General features: G+C 52.4%; 1 protein-coding gene across 12 annotated transcripts in view; it reads right to left on the bottom strand.

Annotated features, from left to right (window-relative positions):
* The window catches only part of MFNG (MFNG O-fucosylpeptide 3-beta-N-acetylglucosaminyltransferase), a 43926-nt gene that overhangs the window by 6745 nt on the left and 26289 nt on the right, over positions 1 to 10892 (bottom strand). For 7 of the 12 annotated variants that reach the window (XR_003210204.2, XR_012375333.1, XR_012375330.1 and 4 more), the window contains exon 9: positions 695 to 993. The exons of 1 other annotated variant lie outside the window; for it this stretch is intronic. The gene's annotated coding sequence lies outside the window, so the exon portion shown is untranslated. The remainder of the gene's footprint in view (positions 1 to 694; positions 994 to 10892) is intronic. 4 more of the 12 variants (XR_003210205.2, XR_012375331.1, XR_012375334.1 and 1 more) reach the window with 1 other exon arrangement.

Genomic DNA, 10892 nt, shown 5'->3' with positions numbered 1-10892 from the left:
GTTCTTTCAAAATCTTTTGAGTTTATACCCAGGAGTGGAATTGCTAAGATCCCATGGTAATTCTATGCTTACTTTTTTTTTTTTTTTAAGAGAGAGAGCTTTTGAGCACAAGGGGGAGGGGCAGAAAGAGGGAGAGAGAGAATCTTTTTTTTTTTTTTTTAAGATTTATTCATTCATGGGGCGCCTGGGTGGCTCAGTTGGTTAAGCGACTGCCTTCGGCTCAGGTCATGATCCTGGAGTCCCGGGATCGAGTCCCACATCGGGCTCCCTGCTCAGCGGGGAGTCTGTTTCTCCCTCTGACCCTCTTCCCTCTCGTGCTCTCTATCTCTCATTCTCTCTCTCTCAAATAAATAAATAAAATCTTTTAAAAAAAGATTTATTCATTCATTTTAGAGACCATCTGTGAGTAGCAGGGAGGGGCAGAGGGAAAGAATCCTCAAGCAGACTCCCTGCCCAGGTTGGAGCCCCAGGCGGGGCTCGATCCCAAGACCAGTGAGTGAGATCCCAACCTGAGCAGAAACCAAGAGTCAGATGCTTCATAGATTGAGCCACGCAGGTCCCCTTCAATATTTCTCTTCTGGAGGAACTGCCAAACTGTTTTCCACAACGGCTGTACCATCCTACATTCTACCATTAATTTTAAACATATTTTATTTAGATTTTTTTTAATTATGACAAATCGTTTCTTAATTACCTAAGACTGGTGGTTCACCTGTGCCATGATGTAGCCCAAGATGTCATGGGTGGGTGCAAGACTGCTCTGTGGGTCTTCAGTTCTGCAGTTCTGGATCAGAAAACTGAGATGCTGAGGTCCTGTCATGCTCAGACTAAGATGTGGGGCACTGTGGGATAAGGTCTGTGGGTGCACCTTCAGGCCGCGGTGTTGGGTGTGGGGTCAGTCAGCTGTGTCTTCCCCAAACAGCTTTGGAGGAAGGGCAGCTGGAGGGGAAGCGGCTGAGGGCTGGTTGAGGCCAGCGCCATGTTCGGGAAGGGCTAAGAAAAGAGAAAATCATTCATTCCACAAACATCCTCTGAGCACCTGCCTCACTGGGAGCCAGCCTACGGAAACAAGCAGACCTAACCCTCCTGTGTAGAGACCCCAGCGAGTCTCTGCTTTCACCAAGTCTAACGAGCCCACTGAAGGTCTCCCCAAAACACCGACTCCCACACAATAACAGCCACCATTCATGAGGGGTTCACCGTATGCTGGCTGACTACTAAGCACACCGCGCAGATTAACACTTCATCCTTACAACAAGCCCCATTTCACAGGTGAGAAGGTAACTGTAGCTCAGAGAGGCTGAGTAGCTTCCCAAGATCACACAGCTGGGATGTGGAGGAGCCCATGTTGGTCACCCCAAACTGCCTCTCTAGATGCGAGAGCCTTTTCTGAAGACACTGGAAGCAATACCAGCAAGGGGGTTGACATCACGTGCTCCGCAGAATCCAGAATTTTCTGAAGTCCCTCTTAGAGGGGAGGCCTCCACCAGGGATATCTCCCTGCCCCTCCCCGAGGCGTCCTTGGGTCCTCCTTCCTTCTGCCCAGACTCCCCAGCACCCGCCCCTGCCCCGAGCCTTCGGCTGTGACAAATGGCTCCTTCCTTCTGTAAAGCAGTGATGGACATACCTCACCCACCATGGTGGCCTCTGCGAAAAGCCAGGCTCTCCCGAGAGCAGCCCCACCTCCTTGAGAGCAGGCAGGACTGCTGAGAGCAAACATTTTTCCCCTTTGTCACATAGAGTAATAGACTCTTGAAAAATCACATACTTGGAGGATCACAGTTGAATCTTATAATCTGAGACTCTCCATCAAAGAACCTTACAACCATGGACTAATAGAATCTTGGAGTCAGTGACTCGAGAATCCCAGAACACTACAACCTCTCCATCCCAGACTGGGCAGGGGCTGATATGGAGTGGCCCAGGCCGGTAGGCTGACCCGGGGCGGGCCGGGAGAGGGAGGGGGTCAGGGAGGCGAGGAAGACCTGGGGTGCAGAGGCAAGGGTGGGGGTGGAGGAGGGAGGCTCAGCTTGTTGTCATGCCAGAGGAAGCAGTTGGCGGGTGAGGCCTGGCTCTGTTACTGATGGTTTTTAATTATGTAAATCAGCCCAGGGCCTGCGCCTGGCACCGGCTTGGCATCCATCAGCTGGCAGCAGAATTAATCAATAAATAACCAGCTGGATGGGGCCTGGGCATAAGCACCCAGCCACGCCCCCACCACCACCCCAGAGGGGTCCTCCCCAGCTGGCAGGAGTAAAGGGATCACAGGCAGCTCGGGCCGTCGGTGTGGTTGCACACGCGCATGCCTGCACATGCACGTGTGCACACACACGCATGCACCACGCATGTACCCGCAGCTTTGGATCCATCATGTAGCTGCACAGGTGGACACGCCTGCCTGCACGGGCCCTGGGCTGCAGCCGCCCCTGTGTGCCCGACACACATCTCCCCACGCAGAGCCCAGCACACGCCTGGGAGCACAGCCGTCGGAGGCAAGTTCCTCGCTCCGACCTCCCGCTTGTCTCAGGTGGGACAGAGCTTGGCAGCTCCCGGCCATACCCCTTCACCGCCACGACCACCCTGTGCGGCTGGCCCGGCTGGGCTGAGGCCCTCATTTACAGAGGAGAAAGCTGAGTCACAGAGAAGGGACTTGACCAGCGTTCTATCTGGGGGGGGTCCTTCCTCCCCCCCCAACTGCCCTTGCCCCCACCCAAAGGTTCGAAGGGGCTCTAGACCCAAGAAAACTGGGGCAGAAAAGTGGGGGGAGTGCTAGGGCCCCCCAAGCTCCTAGGCAATGCCACCTCCCCCTGAGAGCAGGGGCCTTGGTGACATGGTGGAGGGCAAGGCAGGCTCACCCCCCCATAGGGGCCAGGCAGGCGGGGGGACTTTCTGCTCCCCTAGGAAGCAGTGATGGATTGCCCTCTCCCACCCGGCACGCTCACTCCAGCTCCCCAGCACAGCCCCCATAAATCAGCCTCTGCATCTGGGCCTTGGCTGTTCCTTGATCACTTTCCAGCATCAGGGTTGGTATTTTCGACCATCCCTAGTGCAGGAGGGGACTTGTAGGAAGAATCATAAAATGAATGGACAGGTTTCCTCTTCCCCTCGGCCCCTTCTATCTGCCTCTGGCTTTCTGCAGGCTCTGACTTCTCTCTGGTTGGGATCACTAAATACTGAACGAGGAAATGACCCAAGACATGAGCGAGTTTCACCCAGCGTGCTGTAGGCCTCTGTCTCTGGGTCTGGTTGACAGTGCAGCTGGGGTCAGCTCACAACATCCGCTTCCCCCAACCTCAGCCCAGGGGTTTCCCAGCCGCCAGCTCCCCAGGAAGCAGGAAGAGGAAGTGGGAAGCTGCCCTGCGGGGTCAAAGCAGACTCAGCGGACCCTGGGGAGAGGCAGGGAAAGAACCTTGAGAGCCAGGGATCCCCAGGGCAGTCAGCCCTTTGGAGCAACCACTCCTTGGAGCAGCTGATAAAGACTGTGGACTTCGGTGCAGGTCCAGGATGCACAGCGCTGGGAATTCAAAACCATATGAACAGTGGTTGGCAGCTCAGCGCCTGGAGCCAGGCTCCCCAAGTCTAAATCCAGGCTCAGCCGCTTAGTAGCTGTGTGGCCCTGGGCAAGCTGCTTCACCTCTCTGTCTCAGTTCCCTCTGGGGTAAAGTGGAGTGAGTAATAGCACCTCTATCACATGATGAGTGGGTACATACTCTTTAGAAGAGTCACTGATGAGCACATTTAGATGCTCTAAAAATTAGCCATTGTTACCATAATTAAAGGTGCCGGTACCCAGGCCTTAGTGTGCGCATCAGAATGCCCTGGAGGGCTTTTAAAACCCAGGTTGCTGCCCCTCCTCCCCACTCCCCAGAGTTTCTTCCTCAGCAGGTCTGGGAGGGGCCTGAAGTTTGCATTTCTAACACATCACCAGGCTTTGAGAACCCACTAAAGCTCACGTTGGTGCTCCCTATCCAGCTCAGCTCCCACACCTGCTCTTCAACTTGGGAACTGAGACCCAGAGAGGTGCGTGTGTGCCCAAGGCCACACCTGGTGGGGGTGGCCCGAGCCAGGCCTCCCCAGAGGAGGAGGAAGAAGAAACCACTCCCTAGAGGTGGAGTGGTTCTGTCACTAGCACCCTACCTCCTCTCCGACCTTCCCCACTGACTCAGGGAGCAAAGAGGAAGAATTTGCCTTCCCTGCCAGAGGTAATCTTTTAATCTCTTTGGTTTTAATCTTGCAGCACAGCCTAAACCCAAATCCGGACAGGGGAAGGAAGGGGGTGAGGGACACAAATCTCATGTCCTGGGGAGGCGAGTAATCCAGGCTTTTAACCCCGCATTTTATCAGAGATCTTTCATCCCATCTCTGCTTTCCTCACCCCCTGCTTCTGAGAGGCGCTTCTAATAGGAGATGAGGCAGCAGAGAGAGCAGACAGATGGCATGAGGCCACGTGGAGTAATGTGTTAAAATGACTCCACTTGGGGAGGCAAAGCTTTCTTAAATGCAACACAAAACAACATAAAAGAAAAATGATACACTGTGCTTCATTACAATTAAGAGTTATATTCATCAAAAGACACCATTAAAAGGAAGAAAAGCCAATTCACAGATGCAGAGACGATATCTCAATACATGTATCTGACAAAGGACTACTACCAGCATATATAAAGAACCGCAAATTAATAAGGAAAGAACCCCACTTTTTTTTTAAACAGGCAAAAGATACAAACTGGCGTTTCATGAAAGAAAATATCAAAATAACCAATATGCACATGAAAAGACAGTCAACATTATCAACCATCAGAGATATGCAGATTAAAACCACAACAAGTTCTCATTCACACCCACAGGAATGGCCACAATTGAGAAGACTGAAAATATCAAATATAGGAAGGATACACATGGGAGTGGTAATGGTTCAACCTGTTCGACAGTTTCTTACAAAGTTAAACATATATCTATTCTCTGACCCAGCCATTCCACAACTAGGTATTTGCCCCAAAGAAGTGAAAGCATATGTCTACACAAAGATGTGAACATGAATGCTCACTGCAGCTTTACTCATTACAGCTCCAAACAGGAAACAACCCAAATGTCCATCAACAGACAAATGATTAGACAAATGGTGGCATAGCCCACAGTGGAATACTACTCAGCAATAAAAAAGACTCAACTACAGACATACATGCCACAACCCAGATGACTCTTACAGGCATTATGCTAAGTCCAAGAAGCCAAAAGAAAAAGAACACACTGCATGGCTCTGTTTGTATGAAGTGTAAGAACAGGCAAAACCAATCTCTAGTGATAGAGGTCAGGATCGTGGTTGCCCTTTAGGAGAGGAGAGGCTGGTGACTAGGAAGGGACATAAGGAGCCTTCTGGGGTGCTGGGAATGTTTGACAAACAGGTAAAATTCATTGAACTGTACACTTAAAATCTACACTTTCCTTTCCTGTGTGTAAATTATACCTCAATTTTTTTTTTAAGTTAAAGTAAAAAAGAAATGAAAAGACACTACATTCAGAACATTTACTCAGACCATCCCCCCTCCCCTTTGGGACTCAAAGGACCCAGGGCCCAACCCAGCTCTGCCACAGTGTGACTTTGAGCCCATCTTTTACCCACTCTCAGCCTCAGTTTCCCTATCTGTAAAAATGAAAGAATCTCCCCCAACCTCACCAGTCTGTGGAGAGGATCAGTTTGACATGGAGGCAAAGATGCCTTTGGCAATGAAATGTTCCCTTGGATTGTCACAACCCTTGTGACCCCCTCTCAGGGCCTGGCAGAATGAGGGGGGTGTGTACATAAACTTTTTCGGTGGAACTTTAGGCCACCTGGGGCTGGCCCTACCGGAGCGTCAAGAGGTCTTCCTAGACAGGCTACCATCTGCTGGCCACCCACATCCTCAAGACTCCAAGCTACCCCTATCCTGCCCTCCTGGGTGGACCACCCAGACCTCCAACCCAGTGCCAAGCTATACCATCACCACTGTCATCACGGTTCCTTCCAGAACATACCTGCAAGGCACAGAGTCCCCTACTTGGCAGCCTTCTCCTCTCCCCGCCCCGCAACCCCACCGTGGTTGTCCAACAGAGCCCCTCCCGCAAGGTTGGAACTACTACAGGACACTAAGGGGAGATAAAACCCCAAACTAGCAAGCCCTTGCAGGGCCTGGGTGCTGGCACTTGCTGCTAGGGCTCCTTCCCCTAACCCTCTCCAGCTGTTTGGTCCGAAACAGTCCCAGCACCTGCAAAAGCAACAGCCTTCACTTCAGGGTGCATAGGATGCTACAGTACTCTGGGAAAGAGACTGCAGAGTACCCTTATTATGTCCTGTCTTCCATTTTCCTTAGTAAAAAACTCATATGGCAATGTGCCCAGCTGAAAGAATCCATTTCCCAGCCTCCCCTGCAGTGAGGCAAGGCAAATGAGGGCAAGCATAAATTGTTAGGTTGGGACAGAGGGAAACACTCAGCCGGTCTATACCCACCACCCCAGGAAGCAGATGTGATGATGGAGATCCAGCAGCCACATTGGAACATGAGGTAACTTTGAGGATGGAAGCCACATGCTAAAGTTGGTGGGATTAAGAGAAAAAAGGAGCCTGGGTCCCTGATGACCCTGTTGAGCCCCGCCCCCCACCACCAGCCCTGGACTCTCCTACCTCCTGACATCCTTTGTGTGAAAGAGAAATAAGCTTCAATCTGGTTCAAGCCACCATTACTTCCAGTCTCTGTTATCCGCAGTGGGAAGCAATCCTGACCTGATACACAAAAGCCTCCTGAGGTTGCAATTTTTGTGCAACCCAACCTCTCACACCCCCAGACACCCTGCACCCCTCTCAGATAGCCATGATGCCCCAAAGACCAGTGGTCAAATCCCAGCTCCCAGACACTGTGGATCAGCCTTGGCCTGACCTGGAGCAGGCCCTGCAGCCGGCGTCCGGGGCACTCTGTGCGGATCACTGCAGCTAGAGCTCATCACACAAGTGCTGTCGAGCCGGTGGAGCGCTGACCTGGACAGCAAGCCTGTTGTAGAGATAAAGCAGAAGCCAGAATATTTACAAATCACAAAGAGCAAACAAACTAACAGAACACCAGCCAGGTACAGTAAAACTCTCCTCTGAGCTTGTTCTCCTCCGTCTTTGCCACATGAAATGGGGTAGTTGGCAAGATGTTCCCTAGTGAAACTAAGGTTTGTGGTTCTCCTGCAAGAAGGGCACTGTTGGGGCGCCTGGGTGGCTCCATCGGTCATGCATCTGCCTTCCGCTCGGATCATGATCCCAGGGTCCTGGGATCGAGCCCTGCATCCAACTCCCTGCTCAGTGGGGAGCCTGCTTCTTCCTCTGCTGCTCCCCCTTCTTGTGCTCTCTCTCTCTCTCTCTTTCAGATAAATAAATAAAATCTTTAAAAAAAAAAGAAGGGGCACCGTTCAGCCATGCTCTGACCACCCTACACTGCTGTCCTACAATGCATGGCACAGTGGCTGGGGACTCAGCAAGGGCACCAGACAGCCAGGGTTCAAATCCCTGCTCCATGAACTGTGGCCCTCCTTGTGCCTTAGTTTCTTCATCTGTAAAATGGGCACCATCGGGTGAGGATTCCAGAGGCTGACCTGGGAAGAACTTGCAGTGGTGCCTGGTACGCACACAGGAGGGGCTGTTGATTGTCAGCCACAGTCGTCATGTTCGTGCTGAGAACTTTCTTTCTTTAGGCATGTGTGTTACAGGAAACTGAATTTACTCACCAGTTCTGGAACATTTCATCCCCTGACTTCACACTGACTGCTCTTATTAGAATTAACCCTATGAAGAGCCTCCTGGCACAGGAGGTGCAACCCAACGCTTTTCCTCTTGCTTCAGTTTATGCAAGGAAAAATAAGTGTGATTACAGGTGAATCAGTTGTCAAACACAAGGTCAGAAATCTCAATTTGTCCATGGCAGCGCCAGGAAGGCAATGCCGGGGAGCTCCCTACATCCCAAACTATCTCCCCTCCAACACTGACTGAAATCCCACCATTAGAGCTGGAGAGGCCCTAGGAGGAGAAGCAATTTAGGAGCATAGCATCTTGGAGTAAATGGGAGTAAATGCACATATCCAGGTCAGCAGCGGGGAGTGAATCTGAGCAGGGAAAGGGAGGGAAAAGCCACAGGCAAATTTTTGGATCTTCTCAGGGCAGTTGAGAAACCTACAGCCGCTAAAGGCTGTGAGCTCAGTCTCACCCACCTACACACACACACACACACACACACACACACGCACACACACACACGCACGCACCACACACCAATAATCGCTTTATCCCAGCAGTCAGGGCTTAAGCGGCTATGTAGGCTAGCCCGCCCCGCCCCCAGCTGCACCAGCCACCTCTGTCCCAGGGTGGGGTTCCCAGAGGCTCCGCAAGGAGACTCTTCAGGGCTGGAAGCTGAATTCATCAGAGCCCGCAGTTACCTGTGGTACACACAACCACCCTCCCTCTCTCCCTCCCTTCCCCCCCCAGCACATGCACAGACACACAGTCGGAGGCAACATACTAAACACGGACACACACTGAACTGTCCTCCCAAAGGTATGACAAATCCAGCAAAGCCACATGGAATCGTCCTGTCTTGGAGAAAGCTATAGCCCTGTGCTCCCAGAAACAAGGGAGCTGCACAGAGGACACTCACACCAGGTCCTTCCCCACCACCAGGGTCTCTCTGCCCCCACCCAGAGCCCCCCCCTCCTCCCCCCCCCCCGGCACTCCCCCCTCCCCCCGAGGCTCTCAGCTCCCCTCGTCCACAGGAGCCCCCAAGTCTTCCCAGGAGCCAAGCCCAATCAGGTCCTCTTCTCCGCCCCCCCCATTCCCCTTCCCAGCACTCCGGGCCACCCAGGAAACTTGTCACCCTCCCGTACTTCCCCCATTAACGTCCCTCCTAGCCCTGGAACTCTAAGAACCCAGGAACAGGGAACCGTGTCTGCCATTGTCCCCACAGCCCGCAGCACAGGGCTACGCACCGAGGGGCAGGACGGCAGCCTTCCCCTCCCCTTGCCGAGGGCGCACCCCTCACTTCCCCTCCTTGGGGAGCCGCTGGAGGCTCTTCTCATTTTCCAGTGAGCACATGAAAACAGAGATTAGAGCAATTAGAGAAAAGTCATCAGAGGGCAAGGCAGGAGCCACCACCGCACCTAATTACCAGCTCCAGCAAGGCTTGGTGAAGCACAGACTCACTCACACAGATGACAGATTTGCACAAATTCCATAACAGGGAGGGGCAGGAGGGGGGAGCCAAGTTCCATTTTAGCTTCTCTTGTTTTTGTTTCAACCTGCTCTCTGCTGTTTGCGGAGGCTTTCTCCTCAATGCACTCAAGAGAGGCAGACGGGTTGGAAATGATTTCGGTCCCATTCTATAGAAGGGAAAACTGTGGCCCAGGGGACTGGGGAAGAACTGTTTCAGAGGGTCCAGTCCACAGGACCAGTGCTCCTGACTGAAGTTGGGGACGAGGGTGGCCCCCGCCCCCAGGTGAGGTCCGCAATGGCCTTCCATCCTGTTTTCTGCTCCTCTCCTCTCCCTGAAAATAATCAGCAAAAGACTGAGGAACACAGGCATGCTGCCTGGTGCTCATGGTGCACTTGGATCTGCATGTGGGGCGACCTTGCCCTTCACCAAATGGCAGAATCATTTCACTGATGCCTGCTGTCACCAGTTGGTCATGTTCTGCTGAGCCTGGTAGATATGCTGCGTACTGAGGGGAGGTTTTCTCAGAATCCGAGTGCAGCGGGTCCATTTTCATGTTCCTTCTCTGATGAGGCTCTTCCCAAGCCTGGCCTGGTCCCCCACAGCAGCTCCCCAGGCATCCTCACCTTCCTGTCGGACCCACCTTGCCCTGAGCCTGCCCTGGCAAGAAGCCAGCAGTGCTGCAGGAGTGCCCCCTGGTGGTGATAGTCTGCCCTGCCCACTGGGATCCCACCCAGGGGTGTAGCTAGCCCCACTCCACACACACCTCCAGGACTGCCTGTCTTGGCTAAGGGAAGAGTGGGCATCTGTGGAAGAAGCACAAAGTCCTGAGGCCTGAAGACGTTGAGAATGGCTTCGTTCCTGGGAGCATGGAGGCTCCTGGGTGGCGGGTGGACACCAGGCATAGTCAAGCAAGAGGGCAGGAAGGATGCCCAGTATCGCAAAGGGTCCATCAGAGGAGCTCAGGAAATGTGGGACAGATGAATAAAAGAATGAGTGAATGTCTGTTTCTCCAAAGAAGACATCCAAATGGCCAACAGGCACATGAAAAAGTGCTCAACATCGCTCGGCATCAGGGAAATCCAAATCAAAACCTCAATGAGATACCACCTCACACCCGTCAGAATGGCTAAAATTAACAAGTCAGGGAACGACAGATGTTGGCGGGGATGTGGAGAAAGGGGAACCCTCCTACACTGTTGGTGGGAATGCAAGCTGGTGCAACCACTCTGGAAAACAGTATGGAGGTTCCTCAAACAGTTGAAATTAGAGCTACCGTTCGATCCAGCAATTGCACTACTGGGTATTTACCACAAAGATACAAATGTAGGGACCCGAAGGGGTACGTGTACCCCAATGTTTATAGCAGCAATGTCCACAATAGCCAAACGGTGGAAAAAGCCAAGATGCCCATCGACAGATGAATGGATAAAGAAGATGTGGTATATATACACAATGGAATATTATGCAGCCATCAAAAGGAATGAGATCTTGTCATTTGCAACGACGTGGATGGAACTGGAGGGTGTTATGCTGAGTGAAATAAGTCAATCAGAGAAAGACATGTATCACATGACCTCACTGATATGAGGAATTCTTAATCTCAGGAAACAAACTGAGAGTTGCTGGAGTGGTGGGGGGTGGGAGGGATGGGGTGGCTGCGTGATAGACATTGGG

The sequence above is a fragment of the Callorhinus ursinus genome, unplaced genomic scaffold (assembly GCF_003265705.2).
Source record: "Callorhinus ursinus isolate GAN/ISIS: 27379988/994484 unplaced genomic scaffold, GSC_fseal_2.0 scaffold48, whole genome shotgun sequence".
Lineage (NCBI taxonomy): Eukaryota > Metazoa > Chordata > Mammalia > Carnivora > Otariidae > Callorhinus > Callorhinus ursinus.
Note: the sequence above shows the minus strand (reverse complement) of the source record. Positions and strands in the feature narration are given on the sequence as shown.